The following is a 14271-nucleotide window of genomic DNA, read 5'->3' as shown; positions in this document are numbered from 1 at the left end:
CCACTATAAACATTGGTATACATATATAAATGTGATATGATTTTTTTAATTGTGTTGGAAAGATACCCAGCAGAGGGATGGCTGGGTCAAATGGAACCTCTAGTCCCAGCTCTCTGAGGGATCTCCATATTGATTTCCATAGTGGTTGCACTAGTCTCCCACCAACAATAGAGAAGGGTTCCTTTCTTCCCACAACCCCACCAACATTTGTTATTGATTGATTTCTTGATAGCAGCCATTCTTTTTGGGGTGAGGTGGAATCTCAGTGTTGTTTTCATCTGCATCTCTCGAATGACCATTGATGTGGAACACTTTTTCATTTATTTATTTGCTGCTTTTACTTCTTTGTCTGAGAAATGTCTGTTCATTTCAGATGCCCATTTTTTAATTAGGTCCTTATATTTGGGATGGGGGCTGATTGTTTTGAGTTCTCTATATATTCTAGATAATAGTCCACTGTCTGAGGAGCAGCTGGTAAAAATTTTTTCCCAATTGTAGGTTGTCTCTTAGTTCTGTTGATGGTTTCTTTTGCAGTGCAGAAGCTTTTTAATAAGAGGTCCCAGTTGTTGACTCTTTCTGCTAGTTCCATGTTACTGAGGATTTGTTCATGAAGTCTTTTCCTATGCCAATGTCTTCCCGAGTTCTGTCCCTCGGATGGGCCCAAGCATGCCCTGCTCATGTTGGAGCCATGGCGGAGGTCTGGTAGGGGAATGCACAGCTACCCATCCAGCAGACTCCCATTTTATATGTTTTAAAAAAGCATCTTCTTTATCCAGTCTCCAGTTTGATGGGAAATTAGGCTCTTTTCAAGTTTTAGCTATTACCAAATGTACCACTATAAACATGGGTGACATAAAACACTGTGGTATGATTCTTTTAATTCTTTTGGGAATATATCCAGCAGGTCAATAGGGAGAAAAGGTCTAAAGGTGAAGGGGAACTCAGAGGGGTAGTGAAAAGGAAAGAAGGGAAAGGAATAAATACGAGAAAAGGAAAAAATGCAAACAAAGCCTTTGTAAATAGGGAGAGGTAGAGGGGTTGCTGGGAGGGCAGGGAAATGGGGAAAAAATAAAAACGAAGGTACATCACGTAAAGGTAAAACTTCCCAATAATGTATGTCATTATAATATATACCTAAAATATGTCAATAACCTTAATGAGCAACAACAACAACAAAAAAGACAAAGTAATTTCTAAGCAAGTTCATGAGTATTCTAGAGGACGGGTCCTGGAACGAGAAAACAAAGATAATGTAGGACAATACTAACATACAAAATGTTCAGCAAAAGTTAATATGAAAGGACAAAAGAAATGTAAACTAACAAAATATTTTTGACGTATTCTTTGATGAGGAAATATGAAAGCATATCTCAAAATCCCACAAGTTATATATAATTTCACTGAATATAGCTTAAGTATAAATGATAGCTAATTCTCATTAGTTTATTTAGATTTTATTACCTAATCTCCATCATAGTATTTTCTAAAAGCAAACCAATTAACTAGCAAAGAAAAGGAAGGGGCCAGGGATTTAGTTCAGTGGTTCTGTCACCTGCCTCGCAAGCACAAGGGTAAGATCGCATCCCTGGAACCCCCCCCCCCCCCGCAAAAAAAAAGAAAAGAAAAAGAAAAAGAAAGAAATGGCTAGGGATATAGCTCAGTGGAAGGGCGCCTGCGGTTCAATTCCCAATGTGCCAAAAAATAGAAATAAAAATAAATCCTATTAGAAACAACAATGAATCAGATTTCTAAGTAGGAACTGTAGGAGGAGACAGGGAGGGAGTAAGAGAGCCGAGGAGAGAGACGACAGTAGATAATTATAACACTTGTTTCTGGATTTTCCAGGAATGAATGGAAACTCCTGAGAGTTTTCCTCTTTGACCAGTGTCAACATCTCTTTGCACACGAAAATATAATTGTCAAGAAGGGCAAGAAGGTGCCCTTTCTTTTGAAGTTTTCCTTTGCAATGCAGAGAACTGTGATGAGCTTACCCAGCACCAGATTCAAGGTATTTCCTTGTATACTCTATCTTGTTTTTAAGTTGTCTTTCTCTTTGGAAGTATGTTCCTTGAGCCTGTTCTACAAATAGATATTCTTGTTGCTTCCTCAAACTCTCATTATCCTTTTCCAAGATATTAAACTAATTTCTAGGGAAGTATTTAGTCTCCATACTGCTCATAGATAAACATGCTGTAGACTTTGGCTTTGTGTTGTTTGAGTAACAGTGAAAATTTTCAGTCATGGCTTCTAGCGTGGTTATTTGTAAATATGAAATACCCATGTCCATATTTCTTGCTCTGCATGCATGAGAACAAGGGAATCTAGGCAGTGGGTGCACTCAGGTGATTGAAAGGACAGGGTTCCCTGGACAGTTATAGGGTGCAAATGAAATTGAGAGATCTCAGATGATTCTATGTCAAACAATACTGTATCTCTAAGACTGTCAATATGGAAGGAAAAAAAGCAGGTTTGTTGGGGAATAATGGGTTCACATTGGAATGAGTTGGATGTGCTATCTCCATGGAGAATGGAGATAAGGATATTAACAGTAGAGGTGAAATAGTGTAGGATATAAAGAATACAGACTTACAAGTCAGGAAGACCAGCATTCAAATATTAGTTTTGTCATTTTTCTAGCTGCAGAGCCCTGACAGAATAGCATATTTTATTCTCTTAATAAAGAATGGGAAAAATACCACTTGAAGATAAGTACTCACTTTTTCCAGTCTCTGCTGCCTTCATCCTTTGGCAGTTGAAAATAATTATATGGACAGTAAATGCACTATTTTTCCAGTGAATATTGCTGGATCCATTGTGGCCTGACAGCTTTTGGAAGCTCCAGGAAGTTTGGTAGTTCCTATCCTGAAGGAACGAAATAAAATGGCTACTCCCTTTGGAGTATCCTATAAATCTATCTTTTTTTGACTACTAACTGATTTCATCTTTCTCTGGAGCTACCATAACCTCTGAAGGCAACAGAAAAACATCAAATAACTGAGTAAAAAGTATAAATCTCCCCTGATTTAAAACTTTCTTGTTACCAGTGACTATTGTGTTGATTTGGAGAATTTAAAGATTAAATTCATAAGAAAAAGTTTAAAGAAGATTTTTCTCCCAAGATATATTTTTGCCTTTCCACCCAACTTCATCAAAGGGCACACAAGGGAAGAGGATCTTAGCATTTTCATCAAGGTAGAGATGCGGAAGATGGGAAGGACTCTGGAACTTGTGTTGCCCCTTTAACTCTGACTGGTCAGGCCTGGAAAGCCAACTGAACAGTGAACAGTCTCACTTAGCCATTTCTCTGTGCCAGCATCTGCTGCTGCAGTCTGTGCTTGCTGCTCTTTCCCTTGGGTATGAGTGCTAAACTACGAGGCCCTCTGTCCAGGTTTCTGACTTCCGGAACTCATAAATGCTTTTATCACCTCTGTATCTTTGCTCCAGCACATGTAAAGCCTCCCGTGTCCATCCAGAGATGGTAGAAAGACATACTGTGCTGCACAGTGCAGCAAGGAAATCGTCTCTTAGGAGCCATCATCTCATTTCACTTGTAGGTACTTTCTTCACTATTCCTTCACCCCTAAATATTACAAATTACATTTTATGATGAAATTAACATAAATATAATCTGGGCTGGATTTAGATTATATATTCACTAGGACTACTCTTTTTACTCCTGATTTTCAAATAAATTAAAATTCAAATATATTTGTGGGTGCTTCAAAGGTATTGTGGGCCCTGGGTACTGTGCCTGTCACGTATAATGGTTAGGCCAGCCTGTTTCTAACTAGAAAATAGGTCCTGGAGTCAGAAAGAATAGGTGGAAAATATCCCTTAAAGAAATAATTTGTGAGATACAGATTACAAATTGAACATTTACTGCAGTTTGGGTAATAGATGAGTCTACAAAGTAATAGGAGGGGAAAAAGAAAATGAGAATACACCAAGAATATTTTATGTACAATTATGGCTCAGAATCAAAGGTAATACATGCTTTATAAAATTGTTGTCATGTGTGCGTGCACATATATAATTGATGATTACTAAGCAATATTTAAGATAAAAGAAGTAAATATACTTATGTTTCTGCTTAACATCTGCTTAATATAAAACTGCAGGAACTTTAGTTACTTTAACTTTGGTCTCTATTGTTACCGTTAAGAAATTTCCATTAGAAATTTTAGAGGATTTTATTTTTATTGCTGTCATCTCTCTTGTTTTTCACTTCTTAAGTTATTTATATTTTGAGTTTCTCTTATGAAAGAGACTATGTAATATTTAACTGTTAAGTTTAATTTATTTCACTTAGCATTATGGTTTCAGATACATCCATTTGCCTACAAAAGTGTATCCTTTTTTATGGTTGAGTAGTAATGAATTTCACCTGTATTTGTTAATGTGACTAAAAAAAGTACAAATAAATGTGTCTGAATTATTTAATTAAGTTTATTCTAGATAATGTTCTGCATAGTCATGGATGGTATTATTTTATTGGATGCAATTTTATAAGGTGAGAAAATTATACATCTAAATGATTTAGTCGGCTTTAATGTAAATCTTTTCAATAGTCTTTATTAATATCCTAATTTTTTACACTAGGCAAAAGATATATTTGATATAGTAAGGACAAAAGGCAAGTTATGTTTGCAAAATTCTAGATGTTCAACATTTCTATGGGAGTATTATCTCAAATCAGGTAATAAATTATGATAAAGTGCTATAGCAATTATCTTTTGCTGTATTATGACACTCCAAAACACAGTAGCTTAAAAAATTTTAAGCTCAAATTTTGAGCATTGACTTCAGACAAGCAGTTATTTTGTTATGGAACAGCCGGTTATGATATTATCCAATCTTACATTTGTTTGTTGGTAGGTGGTCTAGAGCTGGCTGAATAGGATGACTGGGGAAACTGGACCTCTCTGCACATGGTCTTCATTCCCCTATTAGGGTGGTCATGGCTCAATTATATGGCAATATGAAGTTCCTCGAGAGCAGGGATGTGTGCAGTCCTGAGTCCCTGCACACACTGTATTCTTGGTATTCTATTAGAAAAAGAAAATTACATTGTGATTCCTGATTGAGATTCAGTGAGAGAATTGCATTCTACTTCAAGGAGAGGAGATTTGAAGTCCCTTTAGAAGGGTACATGAATATAGAAAGGGGAATGATAAACAATCTAATACAAATGATGTTTGATTTGCCTACCTGATGTAATTGAGATGTAACTGGCTATCACCTTTACTCTTGTGTTTTTTCCCTTCAAAGGAAAAAATTTAAAGTGTAAGAATGTCTGCATCTTTCAAGGCAGAACATGACAGTACCCACAGCACCATGCTTGTGTCTCATAGATTACAAAGGCTATTTGTTTCTTCAGTTTTTGCCAGTTAGGTATTGACTAGAATGTTTGAAGCAATCCCGTAGTTAGCATAACACTGAATACAGAGGAGGTAATATACAAACAATGTCTTGCATTGTCAGTGCCTGGGAATGAAGGAATTAAAAAATAGCGACATCAAAATAAGTAAATAAATAAATGAAAGCAAAGCTGATTCAAACACCTATTGACATACCTCTGGTATTAAAGTATGGAAAATTATCTCTCATCATATTTTTTAAAAATTTGATGTATAGTCTCTAAGAAGCTGCTTATCAGTAAATCTGAATAGTTTTTGAATGACCTGGCCTTATTTCTAAACCACTAATTTCCTTCATTGTAGACCAAAATATGAGAGCTTACTGAGGACAAAAATCTTATTTATCTGGTTTATCTCTATATACCAAGGGCCAAGGATACTTGATAAATGAAAGGAATGTCTTACTCTTTAGCAGGCCTATATTATCTACACTTTGATTTTATAACATGAATCAAAGTCATTGAAATAAAGATGAAACTGGCTGAAAAATAGTTTAAAATGATATCCTTTCTTAGGGCATTGTATCAGTTCAATTTCCAATTGCTCATTCCAGCACCTGACATCGCCACAGCTTCAAGGGAGAGATGCTTAATGTGACTCATGGTTCAGGGGGTTCAGTGAAAACTTGGCAGGTTCCAAGATAGAAACATCCTAGTGGAAGAATGGGGTGGGGCAGAGTTGCTTCTTTCCAGGACCCCGGAAGCGCACCAGAGGAGCAGAATTAGAGAGGAGGGGGCCGGGAACCATATACTCAAGCTGTGCCTCCATGACACACCCAGACACACCCAGAAGCGTGCTTTACCAATCCCCTAGTGTATCTCAAACCAAACAAATTGGCAATTCAGTTTAGCTGTCACAGTCACATTATTTGCCTTGACACTGAACTGTTATTTTGTTTCTAGTGAAAATTATAAAATGTTTAAAATTGCAAAGTTGTTAAACTAGTTATAGGCAAACACTGTACCATAGATAAGTATATTTGTTATATGAAAGTTGAAGTGTAGAATGATTCTTAAATATTAAAAATAGGTGGGGTGTAAGGAGAGAAACATAAATAGAAATTTTTATACTGGTAATATTTTATTCACTCAATAAAAAGATAATTAGAGTTAGATAAAAATATTTTTTGCCAGTTGTCATTTTAGAGTCCATTTACAGAACACAAAAGCATAGTTAAGCCTATTTTATCAATGATTTTCTTGTGAATTTAAAACAAAATTCAAGGTTAAAACACTTGTATTTTATCTCTGGCACTGCAGTATTTCCCATTAGCAGCTTGTGAAAAGCTGCAGAGAGGTTTGAGATATGGGGAATTTGAGCTTCTTGTTTGACTAATGAATAATCCTCCGTGGACATCTAGAAGATAGAAGGACCATTTTTCCCATATCGACAGCTGTTTTTAAGAAGAATATTGAATGAAACAGTGTTCAGATGTTTGGAGCAAGAGGGACCCCGCATTTTTGGCTTACATAAAAATATGTCTACATAGTCAAAATGTTCTGCATTGATTTTTTTTTTAAATTACACCTGTTTTTTTTTTATGTAAGCAAAAAACCCCAGGTCCTCTACATCCCTGGCCTGTGCTATGTGCATGGAGATTAGCAGATACACTAGAAGAATGTAGAACATATGAATCATGCTGTTTGAAGTAATACTGCTAGTTTCAAAAATCAAATGTCTTTAATCAGTATTTCTTCTTTGAATGGTTTGGCAGCTCTTTATTGCTATAATTGTAAGCCCTATGAACACTTATTAAGTCAAATGGTCTTTCAAGTTTAAAAAATAGCTCCAATTTTTCAAATTACATACAGAAAAGAAAAAAATAAAGAGGAATTTTGGTGAAATTTACAGAAGTTTCAAATGTCTTCATTATAGACATTTCTGATACTCAATTGAAATGTTACATTTTAAAAATCATTATGTAATTAAATATTGAAATAGAAAAAAATCAAGGAACTCTTGACTAAAGGCATATTTCTATGGTAGTAATGTTTACAAAAGTAAAGTTTCAGGTCTAAATAAATAACAGTGGTTCTATGTTTCCCAGAAAAGGCTCACATTGTGAGGTTTGGCTGAGGAATTATAGGAGTACTTTTCTGAGCCCCTTGCACTCAGCTTTTGTTGCACTGCCTTCAGGGGCACAAACAGGGACCCTAGTGCCACTCAGCTGAGTTACAGAGCAAGAGGGGAACGCATTCTTTTCATTCTTTTCCTTAAATATTTGCCAAGTCTCTGGTAGTTTTCAGAACACTTTGTCATTTATGATCTGGCTTTATTGTTATCTGTTTGATGAGGCTTTACTTGACTTTACCAAGAAAGGATTAAGAGGAAAGCAGGTGTGTGTGTGTGTGTGTGTGTGTGTGTGTGTGTGTGTGTGTGTGTGTGAAAACTAGTTTCCTGGCTAAGATTAGATATATGCTTGCAACCTAAAGGACTGTCGTTGAAGAATGTTTCCTCTGTTGTTTTTCCCTGGAAGCTTCATTACTTGAAAATAGTAACTGCATTTGACAGAAGAGATGCAAAGGAAAGAGGAATAGAAAAAAAAAAAAAAACTTAAGAATTAAAAATAAGCTTCTCCAATTCTCATTTAAAATGTGTGTGTTTATAAATAAATATTCTCATATTGGACATATAAGTCTTATCAGCTTAAAGATTTTTAAATGTACTTTAAAAAATCTTTGTTAAGTTTATTAGTACATTTTAGGTGTACACTACAGTTACAGTCATCATTGGGATCTTGTACCTTTAAATGACTTATCTTGGTTCTTATTTTTCCCCATTCCGCAGCCCTCCCTTCAGCCCTTCCACCCTTCCCTGTTTGCAAAGACATTATTCCCATGTTTTTCCTTTTCGCATATTTTTTCTTTTTCCTTCTTCCCTTTCCCCTACCCCTCCCACTTCCTCTACTCTTTTAGACCTTTTATTCCTATTATGCAATATCAATTATATATTTTGATCCTTATTTACACCTTTATTTTTTCACACTAGAGAAATGATTCAGTTTTTTTTTTCTTTTTATTGAGTTTATGGGTACAACCTAGGTATACAATACAGTTACATTCATCATTGGGATCCTGTACCTTTACATAATAGGTCTTGATTCTCATTTTTTCCCCTTGTCCGTGTCCTGACAATTTCACTTAAGAAGATGGCATCAATATGCATCCACTTAGCTATAAATATCTCTAGTTTCTCATTCTTTATGGTAGTACTCCATTTTATGAAAAAAATTAAATACATAATTTTATCCAGTCTCCAGCTGATGGGCAATTGGGCTGTTTCCAGTTTTAGCTATTACAAACTGTGCTGCTATGAACATGGGTGAGCATATATCACTGTGGTATGATTCTTTTGGGAAGATACCCAGAAGAGGAATAGCTGGGTCAAATGGGACTTCTAATCCTAGTTGCTTGAGGTATCTCCATATTGATTTCCACAGTGATTGCACCAGTCTATACTCCCACCAACAATGGAGAAGGGTTCCTTTCTCTTCACACTATGTAAGCATTTGTTATTTGTTAATTTCTTGATAGCAGCCATTCTTAGTGGGGTGAGATGGAATCTCAGTGTTGTTTTCACCTGTTTCTCTCAAATGACCAGTGATGTGGAACATTTTTTCATATGTTTATTAGCTGCTTTTACTTCTTTGTCTGAGTATGTACTTTCTATAGCCCTTATTTTATTTGGTCACCCTTCGCTCTTTGGTGCCTTTAAAGTAGTCCAACCTATCCTAGTTAGCCAAGAAGAAAAAGAAAGTTGTGATTTTGCTTCAACTTGTGTTGCAGAGGCTGTGTCAGTTCTATCATTGGGTTGCAAACCAATTTAAAACTTAATGATAAAGGTAATCCATTTTATTGTTTTCATTTTGAGGGCTAATAATTCAAAAAGGGCCCAGTGGGGTTTCTTGTCTCTGTCTATGGTGTCTCAGACTTCACTTGGGAAGATTTGTTGGCTAAGGAGGACAACTAAAGGCTAGAAGCCTCTCCAAGGTTGGTGTCTTCATTCATGCACTGGTACAGTGCTAGCAGTAAGCTGATTGAAAGATTGTGTCCAGCTGAGGTATGGCTGGAACATTCACACATTAATTCTTAGACAGGTCTGGGTTTCTTACTGTGTGATCAGGGTTTCTGAGAGTACTTCCTGGAAGAATCTGGAGAATGAGCTTACTGAGAATCAGGTAGGAGCTGCATGGTTTGTATGTTACTTCTATTTGTAGTTAGATGCCTTCCAGAGTATCAAGGGAATTGAAGATATGCATTAGAGTTCATCAACTGCAGTTCAAGTTGGATTACTTTATCCCTTGGTGTTTTAGTCAGCTTTTCGTCACTACAACAAAATACCTAAGATAGTTGCCTTTTATTTTGGCCCATGTTTTGGAGACTCCAGTCCATGATGAATTGTCCCTATGGTCTTATGCCTGTGGTGAGGCACCATATTAGGGAAGAAACTTATGGCAGAGCAAGACGACTTATTTTTTGCCCAGGTACCAAAAGGAAGAGATAGAGGCTGCCATTCTCAAAATCCTGCTAAAAGGCTTGCCACTCAGCCCCACCTCCTAATGGTTCCACTGACTTCAAATAGCACTACTTGGGTATTCAGCCATTTTTTTTTTCCTTCCTAGTATAGTACTGGGAAATGAATCCAAAGCCTCTGCACTGAGCTTCATCCCTTTTTAATTTTTTTTTTTTAATTTTAGGACAGCCGCTCACTAAATTGCCCAAGCTGGACTTGAACTTGTGATCCTGATTCCCAGAGGGCCAGGATTGTAGTAGACCTGTGCACAAGTTTAGGTCTTTAACACATGAAGCACTGGGGAACATTTGACATCTGAACTATACCTTTGGGCTACGAAAGAGGTGTGGAAGAGAGACTGAAATTGTGTAGAGCCCAGGGAATAAAAGGCCAAAGAAAGGGGAACTCCTTTCACAGGTACTGGTTTCTGGCAAATAAGACTCCATTTAAAAGCTCATTGTTTAAATTTGGCTAGTTTCATGTTTTACCTCCCTGTTCAGCTGGTTATTAAGAGTGAACTCTTTCCCTTCTACCTCTTTCCACTTCTACCTCTTCAAGACTAATTCTTCAAGGGCTGATTTCTACTAATAATTTTGCCACTCGTTCAGACTCTTTGCTCTTCCGTAAGCCCAGTGCTGGCCTCACTGGCATGGGGTTATCATGGCCCCATAGGCCCCATCCGGTGAATGACCCTTGCATTTGATACAATACTCAATGCTCAGCCTCTGGATAGTCTTCACTTTATCTTTGAACTTCTGTGATGAAAGTGTGATGGGACAGAGAATGCACGCATGAGTACAGGAGACACATCAAGCACCAAGGTGTGCCTGCCAATACATAGGGACAGTGGGGACAGTGCTCAGCAGCTGTCCTGGTGAGCAGAAAGCTTTATGTCCCTTGGAAGTCTGTGGGTCATGAAGTTCTGAGGAGGTGGCCAGGCAGTACCACTGACGGTAGCCAATGGGGACTAGCAGCAAGAATGACCCTACTTATGGTACAAAAGAGGCACCATGCACTGGAGTGAGAGGCCAGCTTGCTCTTTGTGCCCTATGCCTGTCTACATAACATGCACCAAAGTGTTAAAACTCCATCCAGTGTGCTGCATGGGAGCTGCCAGAAACCAGGAAGTAAACACTCAGCAATTACAAAATAAATGTGTACACCTGTACATGCCAATAAAACATTTCTAGGAATTACTAGACACTTATAGAATTTACTATCTCAGGTATTGAAAAACACTGCCCTATTTAAAAACATATATGCACAGTACAGGGAAGAAAAGTAAAATTTAAAAATGATCACATTTAAAGGCAAAGAACATATTTTCAATAAAAGCTCCAAGAAAAATAATGAACAAAGAGGACAATTTCAGAAGAAATTATTACTTAAAGTTGAAATTACTATAAATGAAAATAATATGTGAAAAAAAGCATAAGCAGGTGCTTTAAATTATGAAACTGTTTCCATCATTTATAAAAATGAGTTGCATGTTATAGAAAATGTATAAATTTGCATTATAAAATAAATTTGTGACTTACAAATTTATACTTATAAACAGATTATAGGAAATTGACTTGTATAAAGAGTTGAATTTTTCAGAACAATTATTACAGTAAAACTGTTAAGTTTACTGTACCCAGTATGCATTTTGTATGGTTTTATCAGAAATTTATCCCAATGTTTTCCCAACCTACAAAATGCTGTTATCAGCTCTAGTAAAAGGTATACTAACAAAATAAATTCTTCTTAAACTTAAAATTTAAGAAATCATTTGAGATCTCGGATTTACCAAAAGAAACTGATGTCACTTTCAATTATTTGATTGAAAATAATGCACTTTATATTAAAACAATAAATTGTAATGATAAAAATGACTGAAGACAAGTGACTCAGAAAAATTGTATGTTTATGTTAATAAAATATTTCTATTTATTGCATCACATATAATTATAAAACATTTTCAGTTTTGAAGTTTATGTTGTTTTTCATGGATCTGTATTTCCTTTCTACCATTTTATGTCATAAGCTTTTATTTGTTTATTCACTTATTTACTTACCGATTTGTGATGTTGGAGCTCTGACTCTTACTCATGCTAGCTGCCCTACATCCTCATCCTCAAGTAAGAATTGAAAAGAACTAATTCTGTGTTTTACACCTTTAGTGGTACATTTTTCCTGCCTTTTGAAAAGGGGGCCTCCGTGTTCATTTTTCACATATATTTGCACTGGATCCTTCAAGAGTTGAGTCAACCGTGGTTTGTTCAATGTACCTGTTTCCAAATTACAGTTTTTGGAGTGTCAACTTTCAAAGTCTTTCTGCATCTCTTTCTCTTCCTTTTTTAATCTGAATTTTTAATCACCTCATAGTTACGAAAGATTCCTTATCTTCCAATCTTCTGCTTATGTTAATTATACTTTTTCTAAACCATATTTCTGATCATCCTATTTCCCTGAACGAAAGTTACAGTTTTTATCTATGTCCACTGAGTAAATAAGAGACTTTTTGCCTAGTTATCAAAGGTCCTTTCTGCTCTGACTCCATTTGACCTTGGAAATCTTTTTACCCCCTATTGCTCTTTAGATCAGCCAGTCAAATATATCCATTGATCGTCTAGCTCACCAATCCTTTTCCACCTGCAGTGCTGCCAGCTGAGCTTTGCCTTATTTAAATACTCAGAAACCAAGGGACTATGTATATGAATGAGTGAATAACCAGAAACACTCTTTACAAAAAAAAATACAGTGATGAATAAAGAAAATCTTGTTCAATATGCTTAAATTATCTTCAAAAACACTAATAGAAATTAAATAAGATTTTGCCAAACACAGCACATACAGCATTTTGATGGGCATTTATTGCAAATGGAAGCAAGATCTTGTTTAAACCCTTTTCACTGAGTAAATGAATTCAGTTTTTGTTATATATTTTGACTAGTGTCTTCCATTTTGTAATTTCCAAAATAGACTAGGATATCATACATTTGAATATGCCTGACAAATGCTTATTAACCAAACTATAATAACTTCTAACAGTACTTTCATTTATAGTTTCTGTGTGTTATGTTCCAAAATCTGTATTGTCAATTTTGGTCATCCTGTTAGATTCTAGTCAGTCATACCAGTCTGTCTTTTTTCACACTCTGAATTGCCTCAAACCTGTGAAAGCAATAAATAAAAAGCTCCAAGAGAATTTAAGGAAAAGAACTAATGAGATCAAGAGCTATTTAAGGAAAGCAATATTTGGTTAATCTGAGATCTCAAGAGTGGGTAAAATTTTAACAAGGAAATATGAAAGGGAAAAGCATGAGCTAGCAACTAAGATTTGTCCGAGTCTGGCCGATTGCTAGGGATCAGGCTTTTTAGAGGTTAGGTATGTGTTAACATGCTTAAATCATTGTAGAATTTATATGTCAAGCTTAGGAGTCAGTTACCTATTCTGTATTCATGGTATGACATGGAAAGGTTTGAGATAAAGATCCCTTAATCACAAGCATTTCTATAAGGTGATATTTTGATGGCAATATATAGGATGAATTGAAAGGACGGAAGGAGGCTTGATATCCTCTTATATTTAATGGTTACTTCTTTAATTTTCAAAGCTCTGTTATTACTTTGAAGTTCACCACCATTTTCTTACTAGAACACCACAGGAAACATCATTCTGAAGGGATAGTTTCATCTGAAGGCTTATAATTTTGCTCAATAAATGCAGCATATTATAAACTCAGAATGAATGACTTTGATTGGAACCCTAAATCAGTGACAGGAAAACTTCCAGACAATTCAGTGATCCTCTAAAGATGGGTTTTCAAAACAGACTTCTGGAGTTGATTTGCTTAAGTTCTTGTAACTTCCAATTAATAGGGTTTGTGTACTAAAGCTTACCATCGCATTCGACATAGTTGCAATGACACCACGTTCAGAATAAGAGAGTATTTAGAATATAGAGAGCAGAAGATATTCAGCCAAAAAATTAACAAGTTAAGAATGGTAAGAGAGAGAATCAAGCCAGTTACTCTCTTTGTTTATTTTCAACCTCTTACCTCCAGCTGCAAGGCAATTTTATGAGTCAGTGTTTGGTTTGGAAAAAAGAAACTCTTTTGGTTCTTTCAAGTAATAAAAATTGTATTAAAAGTGGTTTTAAAGCTTCTCAAAAATGTAAGGCCGGGGATTTAACTCAGTGGCATCGTGCCTGCCTTGCAAGCGAAAGGTCCTGAGTTCAAACCCAGGTACAAAAAAATGAGAGAAAAAAAGTAGAGCTGTAACACTTTGGCAGGGCAAAAGTAGGTCCTAGTTTTGCAGCTCGATTTTGAGAAATCAGAATATTATGGTGCTACCAGGT

The sequence above is a fragment of the Fukomys damarensis genome, unplaced genomic scaffold, assembly GCF_012274545.1.
Source record: "Fukomys damarensis isolate Sample0158 unplaced genomic scaffold, DMR_v1.0_HiC HiC_scaffold_38, whole genome shotgun sequence".
Taxonomy (NCBI): Eukaryota; Metazoa; Chordata; class Mammalia; order Rodentia; family Bathyergidae; genus Fukomys; species Fukomys damarensis.
Note: the sequence above shows the minus strand (reverse complement) of the source record.